Source organism: Mus caroli, chromosome 2 (assembly GCF_900094665.2).
Source record: "Mus caroli chromosome 2, CAROLI_EIJ_v1.1, whole genome shotgun sequence".
NCBI lineage: Eukaryota > Metazoa > Chordata > Mammalia > Rodentia > Muridae > Mus > Mus caroli.
This window is the reverse complement of record NC_034571.1, coordinates 108734040-108746040: the sequence shown is the minus strand read 5'-3', so window position 1 is coordinate 108746040 and position 12001 is coordinate 108734040.

The window sequence follows — 12001 nt, the reverse complement described above, 5'->3', positions numbered from 1 at the left end:
CCCCCCCCCCCCCCGCAGTCTCAGCGGGGCTGGAGAAAGGTGCAGCGCTGGACTCTGCGGTCAAATCGTGATGAGAATGGGGACCGTCGGGGCAGTGTTTGAAGGGAGGTTTTAATATTAATAGTTTCGCTGTAGAGACAGAAGGGAGATTGCGTCTACTGCTCCTCCGGGCAGACTCTGGGTGACAGGAATGATGGATGATCCGGCAGAGCCCAGCGGCCCCTCCCCTCCAGCCCCAACAGTGTCAAAGCTACTTTAGCTGAGGCTTTAGAAATAAAATAAATAAACAGCATCGCCCCCTTCTCTTCGCACCACCGCCCTACCCCCACTTTCCGACACCGATTTATGGATCATTATGAATCAATTACCGCTCTCAATACTTTCCCATTGGCTTAAATAAAACAGTAGAAAGATAAAAACACGAGGTTCGGTGGGGGAATTTTTTCCCCCTGACAGGAACAATCACAAAATCCATTATCTCATAATCAGAGGCCCTGGGTTAGGAGGTGAAGAGAAAAGAAGGGGTCACTCAGGAAATAACCGAGGAGCGCCAGAGGGGAGGTGTCGCCCAGTCTCTGCCTTTGTGGTATTTGGTTAGTTTGTTGTGTGTTTGGGGTGTTTTGAACGCAGGGGAGGGGGACTGCGCGTGAGAATTCGCCGCCTGTAAGTTGATGGCCTGACCCTTAAACTCCTTTGCCAAATCCTCCTTCAGGGTGTGCCTGGCCAAGCATCTCTTGGTGGCCTGGAGTGAGTTCTCACGTGGGAGAAAGGTGTGGAGGAGGAATGGACTGACCGGTCTGCAGGGCAGATTTGCACTTTGTTGTAGGCAACTCTGCTTGGGCAGCTGGGGGGCCCCGTGGGGACAGTTCCCCCTCCCGCCACTCCGCCTGTCCCGCATGAGGCTGGCTGGTTTTGTCTTGCAACAGTTTGGGATCTGGACAAGCCCCCTTTCCTGCCCCCACCTCGCCGCCCGAGGCTTTTCTTCCCTCCCCAGCCTCTGGCTGGGCGGCGCTCTAGGTCCTTGTAGGTGTTTCTATGACTACATTGTGTGTGTGGGAGGGTCAGATGTGGGGGTTGCCCGAGAGAGGGCCGTTCCTGGGCGGTCATTTATCAATGTCACCCACATAATGATTCTCTCTGCAGCGTCCTATTGATGAGGATAATTACATTAGCTCAGAGTGACTGATCAATGAAAAACCACCACACAAAAACTTCTTCACTCCTCTATAATACCAAAAACCGATACAGAAATAACAGAAAGTCTGATTTTCTTCCCCTCCTCTATCCACCAATGGATTCTGTACACCCCGCCCCCTCCCCAAGACCGGGGAATAAAGTAACAAAATAGACCTAGGTTTGTTTCGTTCACGGAGGATGCAATTTTGCCTGTGAATGCATTTGCTCTAAATGCGTTGGCTTCGTTCCTCCTTCGGTAAAGAATATCAACGGATTTGCTACCGTGAGTGGCTTTTAGACTGGTCTGTGGTTTTCCGTTCTTTTTATTTCTTTTCTCCCCATTGGACCTTTCTCCCCTACTTTAAAAAAAAAAATATAGACAATTCTTTTTATACATAAACGGAAAAAAATTATTCTAGATCCTTTCTCTAGATCTTTTTAAAATAAAGCATTTGCCTTGATCGGGTTACCTTTTTGTCTTTATCACTTCACAAAGTAGGGCAATTAAAGATGTGACGTTGTGTGTGGATCCATTATATGGCGACATAACTCGCTATATTCTCGCCTAAAAGTTTGCCACTAAATTACGATTTCGCTTTTTCTAGACTTGAAAATCAATATCTTCTCAATTAAAGAGAATTTTAATGCTTTACTTGCGAGTTGTTAAAGGCGCTGTAAATTTTATTGTAATGTTTCTTAGCCTCGGAGTAGATCCAAGAGACGTTGATTCTCCGGGTCTTATTCGTCTAGCCAGGAACCTTCCACTGGTTTCAGATGAAATACCAGCTACAAAGGTAAGCAGAGTTCAGCAGGGGATCGGGCACTGGGAGGGAGCCCTCCATGGCCAGAGGCCATTGTCGGGAGTATTTCCACCTCTCTGTGTCCCACCTCCCTCAAATGACAGAAGTGTTCATTTAATCTTTCTCAGGGGCAAGCACGAGAGACTCCCATCTGCTCTGGGACAACCAGAAAAAGAGGTGCATTTCGGAAAGATTCTAGACTCTTCCCAGTGCCCCAACCCCTTTTCCCTAAAGTGTACCTCAGAAAGACCCTTTCACAAAATCTGCCATATTTGACATGTCCCCAGCCTCTGTGTCCCAATTCGCTAGCCACCCTCAGGGATACACTGCTTACAGATGTTTTCTCCTTCCACTGCCTCTTCCTAGTAAAAGTTCTTGGAAAGAATTAAATGTGTTGTGTTAATAACCTAGTTCTGCTGCTGCTCTCTCCTGCAAACCTGAAGTCTACGATCAGGTGCCCAAAGAAGTCCAAAGATGAGAGTCCCGAGGCCCAGGGACTGGGATGAAGATCATAGTGGAGAAACTTTCTAAAAAGCAGAGAGAGGAAAATTGAGCTGTGATGGGCTGTAATCAGAGAGCAGGGAGTGGCAGACAGTGAGTCTTCCTGACTTCTTTATAATTTAAAAAAGAGGTAACAAAAGGGAATCGGATGCCCAAGGATTACAACTTTTTTTTTTTCACCCAAAGACAGTTTAAAAGTGAGTCCTCAGAGGTGCTGGGAAGGGGAAGGGCCTGAACATCTCAGAGGATCCACTCAGAAAGTTCCCTTTGCAATTCACTCTCAGTTAATTTGCTGGGAATGAGAAGACTGGGGAAAGGGCTATGTGTGTGGTGAACAGAGGGCTTAAGTAAGTATGATGGGAAGGGGCACCTACATATAATGAGGCTGCTGTTTTAAGCTGAATAGAAAAGAAGTGAGGTAGACAAAAGCCACACACACACACACACACACACACACACACACACTCACTCACTCACACACAGTGCACTTTAAAATTATTCTCACCTACCTGTCTTCTTTTCTTCACTAACTACACACTGTATGGACTCCTATATATAGGTGGGGGATATACTCAATGTGTCCTATTGTCTGCAGACCCACCGGACAGATTCCCATTTCTGTAGACTCCTGACTGTAAGCCTAGACCGTGGCCTTTTTTATCAAGGGAGTCCGGCTTTGTTAATGTATTTGTACTTTTCTGCTTTCAGTCTAGGTTTCTGCTTTGTAGGAAGGAGGAGGTACAAGGAGGGGGAGGGGAGCGCAACACAAAGACTATCCAGTTCTCACCGAGCAGGTTTCAAATAGGAACTTAATGGGAAGAAAGAATAAAAATAAGGACAAGTGTGAGAATTGTGCATTACAGCAAATTTACCAGTCTGTGAAGAATTTTTTTCCTTTTGAGGATTTTGTTTTCTTCATATTGAAACATTTTCACATTTTAATACTTAGCAGACAAAACCTCAATATAAATATGACTTGGGCCACTGGCAAAAAAACAAAAACAAAACAAAACAACAACAACAACAAAAAAAAAACGAACTTAAACTCAGTGCCCAGAGGGGAGGGGCGCAGGGAGAAGAGAGGGCCCTTTCTGATTAATAACTAGCAGGGTAATGTTGAGGGCTTTTTCTGCCCGATTGCCTTTTTGAATTAGAGCCGATTTCTTCACACTTCAATAGTGCCTGTCTCCTTTAAAATGATTGGCAGATCTGTTTCTCTTTTTTCTCTCCCTGAGACTTAATGATGTAAATTTTCTAATTAGTTAAATCATATTGCTTAAAGGGCTAATATTTATCGTGTAAGAAATGATCATTCTGATTTGGACCTCTTGAAATATTTCGAGAAATAACATTTGGCTTTTAGGTTGAGGGATGGGGTGGGGGGAGGGGGGAGGCGCTAGTGGAGTGAGGGAAGGCACGGACCGGCAACATGTTAAATTAATAGTTCAAGTTGAGCTGGGCTCACACCCCAAGTCCGCTTTTATTTTTCAATCAGCGAAGATTTAATTGGCAGCCCTCGGGCCGGGCGATCTGATATTTTCTCATTAGTTTCCCATCACTAATCTTGAGTGGTAGGTTGTCTTACAGGTTGTCAACATTTGACCAATTTTATTTAAGGGGGGGTGGGTGGGATGGGGGGCGCATTATGACTTCGGGATGTGAGACCTGCAAATAAATCCTGCTTGGATCAGCGGAACTAACAGGCGAAAAAAATGTTGACTATTCATCGTCGCTTCTAATAAGTTGCATTAATATATATTTCAAGAGGGTGTGATTATATGTGCTCCGTAAAGACACAGATGAAAAGAGGTCGGAGCTGCAGCACTAAACTAGTTGAAGTGAAACGTAGATACATTTCCAGCCGAAGGTAAATAAGCCGAGTGGAATCGCTGTTGAGGGTTTAGGAGGTACGATCCTCCTCCGCTTCCTCTTGCAGCTGCGAGAAACCGCCAAGCCTGTGTCACCAAGCTCTGAGCCGCTCCGCGGGCTGGTCCACAGATAACATCAGAGCGCCCCCTGCTGGCCATCAGGGCAGACCGCGGCGGGACAGCCCCCCGCGAAGCCATCGGTGTTTTTCTGCACCCCCCACCCTCCACCTACCCTTTCCACTACTCTCACTCTCATCCGCTGCAGCGAGGGAATAGCTTGTCAAGGCTGAACATTTAAATGAATAAATGATAAAAATAATAATAAAATAGCAAAGTACCCACACCTTTCACTTGGCCTCGGGGAATAAACGACCAAATGCCTAAGCAAAAGGATTCGTTTTCTAATCTCCTTATTCTGTAGGGGTTCGATCAAGTTTGTTTTTCCCCCTTGCAGATTTAACTTCCAAAGATATATTTTAATGGACAACCCAGAAGGCTTTTTACTATTATTGCTATTAAAAATAGATATCTGATGAGGGGCAACAAGAAATGCCAAATAATATTTCTTGTACTTGTAAAAGCAAACTCCTGGGGGAAATTTCACAGGTTTATAAAAGTCTACAGGAGTCGCTTTTGGAATTTAGGCAGTTCTCAATTTGAGGTAATCCCTTTTGCACACATCTTTGGGATCCCAGAGCATTCAAAATGTGTGTGTGTGTGTGTGTGTGTGTGTGTGTGTGTGTGTCTGTCTGTCTGTCTGTCTGTCTGTCTGTCTGTCTGTCTGTCTGCCTGCCTTAGTTGTCACAGTATCCATACACAAACAGGTCTTTTCCATGCCTGTGTTTTTCTTCCCCGGCCCTATTTTCTTGCTTTTGCTGGACACGGACAGAGCTGCTGAAGCGCACCCCAATATCCAGCCGCCACCGGAGTGCAGGCACTTCATCTCTCTGCACCGCAAGGTGTGCCGTATGGTTTCAGAGGGTTGAGGCTTGGTGCACAGCGGCATACTTCGAGCGTCCAGAGTACTCTCGCCTGGGATTTCTGCACAGGGTAGAAGGCGCAAGCAAGCAGGTAACGCGACCCATCTCCATCGCCTCTGCTTCTGGGAGAAGACGCTGACAACGCAGCCCAGTGTCAGAGGGTCTCCCCACCGCAGTTGGACCCCCCACATCAGACGTGGCAATCTATCACGCGGAACGACTTTAGCTTCTCGGGGAGTTTTTGGTTTTTATTTTAAAGAATCAGATTGCGGGTTTTTCTGAGAGCAATTCTGAGGAACGAGGCTCTGGGGAAGGAAAGAACAGGAGGACAGGGAGAACAGCATTTGCAAAAGGTGTGTCTCCTTTCTTCCCTCCCCAGTGCTTCTAATTCTTGTATTGCGCAATCCATTCTCTACCCTGGCTCGTCTGCAGATTCCACTTTCACATCTCAGACCCCCATCCCCACCCTCGTTTGTGGATGTTGGAGGTCTGGGTCAGGCACCCTGGGACCCCACAGAAAGGGGCGCTTCTAGGAAAAGGCAGTGGTGGGAGTTAATCCAGATCTTTTGGGCAGAATAGGGATGGCTCGGTGCAGCTGAACTTGAAATATTGTTAGGGACTATTGTAATAACTGAGATAGATTTAAATATGCACCAGCAAGCAAGCTGTTATGACGAGAAGGAATCTGTTTTGAAGTTCATTGCATTACTTTAAAAGTACATTCTTCTCTGAGGAAGTCTGTCACTGCGGTTGACTTTTTTGAAAGGTCCCCTTTAAGCTCAGTAAAGTGTAAGAGAAGTTACTGCACAACACATGGACCGCCTTAAATATATGTGTACATAGGTATTTGCATGCCCAGGGAATGCATAGCTGTCCGTGCAACTATATAAGCACAATAAAACAAATACAAGGGAGTGGACCCCACTGCAGCTGAACTCAGAACAAGAAGCAGTCAGCACTATACTCTCACACTCACTGAGGGAGGAAGGGTAGAAATCCCACTGTGTTTGGTTACATACAGCTTAATAAAATTGGGAGGCATTGACAGTCTGGTCAGTGTTCTAAATAAATTGACACAAAGGTCCTCCAGAAGAGACAGAAAATACCCTGCCATCAATCTTAAGCCACTTGCCGATTATGATTGCAAGAGATCACCAAGGCTTATCTTCTCAAATGGCTTGTTAACAGCCCCATGCCTATATTTTGGCAACAAAATTAACTCTCCAGGAGGAATGGCGCTCGTTTTAAATTTTGTTTTGTTTTGCTTTAAAGGCAAAGAAAAATCATCCAGGGAACTTGCTTTTAACACCCTGGATTTGTTGCTGGTGAGAGACTGCTCTTCCCTTCTAGTTTGCTCAGTTGGGCTACAAAAGAAATGGGATCAACTGATACCTCCATGGGATAAAAGAAAACACTAACATTAGTCTTTAGTTTTCCCTCTTGCTTGGAAGAACTTTCTTTTTTTTAATGTCCAGCGGTTTTGAAAGTTGTGCAGATGTAAAAGATGTTAGTTACCTTGTCCACAGCTATCAGCCGACTGGTGTCACTTGAGTTTTGCAAGCTTTTTGTATCAATTTGAGTTCGTGAGAAAGAGAATTATATACCAATATTGTGCACTTTCAAATAGGTACCCCCACCCCATCCCTCTCTCAATAGCACCCAAGCCTGCATCTGAATCCTGATGCCCTAATAACCACACTTTACAGAAAAGGGTGGTTAAGCTTTCCATCACTGGGCGTTCTGACAAAGATACAGCAGCTCTTTGCTCCTAGAGTCCCAAGAAAGAATGTCTCCACATACGCAAATATTTTTTTTCTATGTTTTCCTTAGAAACTTGAATTGGGTGAACATTTCGGAGGGGTCCTGAATAATTAACATTTCAAAAGGCAAAATGCTGAACAAAGAGAGGCAAGTACCAACAACAAAAAATATAAAATGAACCGTGCTTTAAAAAAAAATCAACTGTACAGTTCCAGATGCCGCATCTCAAACCTCTCTCACCGAGTGACCCGCTCTCCTGCGGCGAGAGCTAGCATTGAAGCCCTCTCTCCACCAGAGATCCAGGAAACCTGGGGTGTCTGGGGAGAGTGAAGGGGATGGGACCTCCTGGCAGCCTACTCTTCCCACCTGTTCCCTCCGCCCCAAGCTAGAGAGAAGTGGCGCCCAGACTCCAAGTGACACTCATCAGGGTGTGTCGCCAAACCAAAGTGGAAACCCAAGTAAGTCCCCGAAGGCCCAGCAGTCTGCCAAAGGGACAAGACCTAAGGGTCGGAGGCACACGCCACCGCCTGTCTGACTGCCTGGCGGGCTGCCTGCGCTTGGGTGGACAAAAGGCTCACTGGCTACTCTAGTGTCGCAGCTGTTCTGTGTCATTCGATGGAGAGAGCAGGCGCTGCAGTGGTGGTGCGCGCTTGCGCGCGCGCTCGCGCGCACGGCACACACGTGCACTTGTGTCTGTATCCAGACTCAGGCACTCAACTGTTTTAAGTTCCTGGCTCTACTCAGGCCCCTCAGCAGATCCCACCGCATCCCTATGCTACCTGTGTCCCCGGAGCCACGCCCAGACAGGTGTGCCCACCGTGAACCGCAAAGCCTCAGGGTAAAGACTCATGCGAGGAGAGTCAAGAGGCCATAGGCTAGGCGAGGGTCAGAAGAATGATGGAGTTCTTCGAGCTGGAATATCCCAACATTCCAGCTACTGTCACCACACTCAATCTTTCCAGCCCAGACCTGCCGGGTCCAAGAGGCAAAGAGATTGATTCTGGCAAAAAAACCTGGCTCAGGGAAACCCCGGGGGTGGCCACTGACGCCTGAGACTGAACAGGCTTGGCTTAGGTTCGAAAGACACAGTTTTAATTTTCTTAATGAAGGCGCGCTCTAGAGCTCAGCTGGTAATGGCTGTGCCGAGTTTAATAGACTTCTGTCGAACAGCAGAAGACGGATAACTGTCGGTTCTAAGTAATCTGCTCTAATGCAATTATTTTTTCCAGGTTCGAAAGTCATTCTGCGGAGAGGGCAGGAGTGAATTAAGCCCCCAGGGGACCTTGGACACAAGGTCCCCCGGGGGGCACAAGAGACTGCCTGGAACTGGACCTGAGCCTATTTGGAGAGACATTTGGGCTTGAGGGTGGAGTCCAGGGCTTCACTGACGTTGGTATCCTCACGACACCCCCTCTCTGCTCACCCACCCATCATTCTTCTTCCACTATTGGTCCCTCTCCCCTTCTCCATCTCTCTCTTCTTTCTCCTCACCTCCTCCAGAAGGCATGTTTCTTTCCTCTCCTCTGTTTGACTCATTTTTGGGGCTGACCACCATTCTCTCGGAAGTGTACTCACTCACACAGAAGTAAACTATGGGACTGTCAGGAGTTGAAATGGAATTTTGTATGTGATGTTTAGAATATTAGTGTAGCCATGCACACAGCTAATATATATTTCTAGCCAAAGAGGGAACCAATCCAATCCACATCGACATATAAAAGCTAGCCTCCTTAGAAGATTTTACACAAATTATCATTCCAGGAAATTTTTATTTGGAATTACCCAAGCTCTCCTCACTATCTACTTCACTTGGACTGAAACACAAACCTCAGGAAATCATGATTTAAAGATATAAAAACTAACAGGAGTCATAATTTTCCTTTGCACAGAAACCAAGCCAAACCAAGTCAAGGAAGCCACTGTGGCCAAAGGAAGCCTAAAGCTTCTGGCATGGGCACTTGACCATCAGCCCAGCTACAGGACAAAGGAGGTGTCCATTCCAGAACCCCAGAATATCTCCACCCACCCCCAGTGTGTGAAAACCCTGGTTTCATTGTTACTGTTTAGTCCTGTGGGAACTATCTCCTTCCCCCCACCCCCACCCTGTTCTTTTTCCCTTCTGTTTTAGGTACAAGCACAGAGCTCTGTAACCATCATCTCCTCTTCTTCGCCCCAACCCTACCCTTTTCTCCCACCCTTGTCTCCTATCACAGTGGCCAAGAGCACAGCTAGCATAGAGTCATAGGAAGCTAGGAAACGGCAAGGAGGGAGGCTCTCTTATCTCTTGGCCCTGTGGTACACACCTCTCCTGGATGGTCAGGATTCTGTAAGAGGAGTGGACAATCCTGTTTCCTCTCCCTTTCCCTCAAGCTCTTCCCAAGCTCCTAGGTCCTCAAGTCCGAAGGATTCTAGGGGCTTGCAGCCACTAGGCAGAGTGGACACATGGGATTTGTCATCCAAGTGAAGAGGAGGTGGCCCTGGATAGGCACCAGCCAAAAGAACTACATCTAATTCCTTCAGTGTTTGGACGTCATTACCCTTTAATTAGAGCCCGAGAAAAGTGTCAGAGGTCCCTGATAATGTCCAGGCCCACCCTGTTCCAGCAACCTTGAATTTAGATGGTACTAAGGGTGGGGGCCACCCCTTAGCTGCAAGAGCAATGTTGGCATGAGTAAGCAGTAACTGCCGCTTAGTCCCACTCTGCCACTTCCACCTCTAAATCTTTAATCCAATCGGGGTGCAGGCCTACAGCCACTGTTAGTTGAGTGACTAAAAAGAGTAACATGAACCCCCAAAGCCCTCAGGCTCTTGCTCTGTATTTGCTTAGTGGGAAAACAGAGGAAAGAGACAGTTTGCCCCCAAAGTGGGTTTTGAAAATTCCCTCTTAGAGGAGCCAAGTTAGAAGGACTTAGTAGAAGGGAAGAAATGCCTGGTCGATATCTTCTCTACCCAGGAAGAAACCTGTATGTGCTCACGAGCCTAATTCTCCTCTCACTAGCCAAGACCCCTTCGAAAGGTATCTCAGGGCCCCTCACTTCCTCTGCTCCAGATGTATGTGTCCCTGAGCCTTTCCAGTCCATCTGACCTCTGGCGCAAAGGACTGGGTTGGTCTGGAGAACATTAAGAAGGCCCCGGGAGGAGACTTGGTTCTGCCTCATTCTTTCTTTTGTCTTAGTGTCAAAAGGGCACACATTTACTTCCTCTTGTAAATATCAGGAGAGGAAAGCATTTCTCTTCCATTGTGTTTGCAGTGAGTTATACGTATGCTCACATGAGCATCATGCTTGGAATTATCCAAAGTAGACTTGCCTGAACGTAGTGCGTACTCAAAAACAAAGCAAAGAGATAGCATTGAGCACCGGAGACCCCTTTCCACTGCCTTCCCAAATAAGACTAGTGGGTGCTTTTGTTTTGTTTGGTTTGGTTTCTGTTGTTGCTGTTATTGTTGTTGTTTTTGAGGCAGGACCCACTATGTAGCAATGGCTATCCTGTAACTTGCTATGTAGACAAGGCTGGCCTCTAATTCACAGAGATCCTTTTGCCTCTGCTTCCCAAGTGCTGGGATTAAAGGCATGAGCCCCAAGTGCCCCAATACTAGTCAAGATGTGAGCGTGGTAGCTCAGTCCTCTAATGCACTCTAGAGAAGAAAGCTGAAGCAGGGGGATCACTGTAAGCTACAATCAAGACTGTACAGGAAGATCCTGTCTCAAACAAACAAGGATCTCGGGTGGCAAGAGCTTCTCAATCAGTACACAAAAAAGATATGCTTGCATCATTAAGTTCCCTTAACAGAAGTAAGCAATAGCTGGGCAGTGGTGGCGCACGCCTTTAATCCCAGCACTCGGGAGGCAGAGGCAGGTGGATTTCTGAGTTCGAGGCCAGCCTGGTCTACAGAGTGAGTTCTAGGACAACCAAGGCAACAGAGAAACGCTGTCTTGAAAGAAGAAGAGGCATGGTATGTACTTTCTAGCTGGTTGGGAACTGACCTTGTCATCAAACTTGTTTCTCCTGCCTCAGCTTCCTGAGTGATGGGATTATGGACATATAGCACCGTAACTGGTGTTTGTTTGTTTTTGTGTTTGCATTTTTACAATTCACTTCTAACATAGACCTCTAAGTTTTTTCTAGGCATTATGTAGTAGATAACAAAGTTCTCCAGACTCTTGCAAGCCACATCTGGAAACACTTCCTGTGCTTCTACACATCACCATCCCCCGGGCACCAGAGAGAGCACAAGAAACCCCCACCCCATTATATGATAGCATCAGCTTTTAATCAGCGAAAGGCAACTCCTATTTAAATTTACAGGATGACTCTTTAGTTCATTTATCTTTTCTTTTGGAGGAAAGTGAAACAAGAGCACCACCCTTATTAATTATAAGATTGATGGGGTGAAAAAAGCCAAATGAATTTGGCTTGCAAATTATTAGTGGAGGTATGAATATTTATGAGCGTGCCAGGAACTGTAGTCATGAACCCTGGGCATCAAGCTTGGGAGACAGTCAGACCAATGCCTTCTGTGAGGTTCAGTCTTCCCAAATCTGACATGACACAAATGGGAAGCTTCGAAATTAGACCCAGGGTGGCCTTCCATCACGTAAGTTACCTTTTTTGGTGTGTGGCTAGCCCTGCTAAAGACAAACTTATTTGCAGAGTCTCTGTCACTTGCTTTAAGAATCCGTTTAAATGAAAGGCAGATCAGTTGTATAAAGAAGAGCCTTGTGTTTTTCCTACTTGATATTCATCTATTTTAAATCAAGTTTTACATAAAATATTTGTGCTATGCAATTTTAAAATTTAAAACTGTTTTTATTCAGTGTAAAAATACTGGGAAGCTAAAATATCCCAAGCATAGAGAGGATGTAAGTAGACACGAGACTAAGGTGTGTGTGTTTGTGTGGTGTGTGTGTGTGTG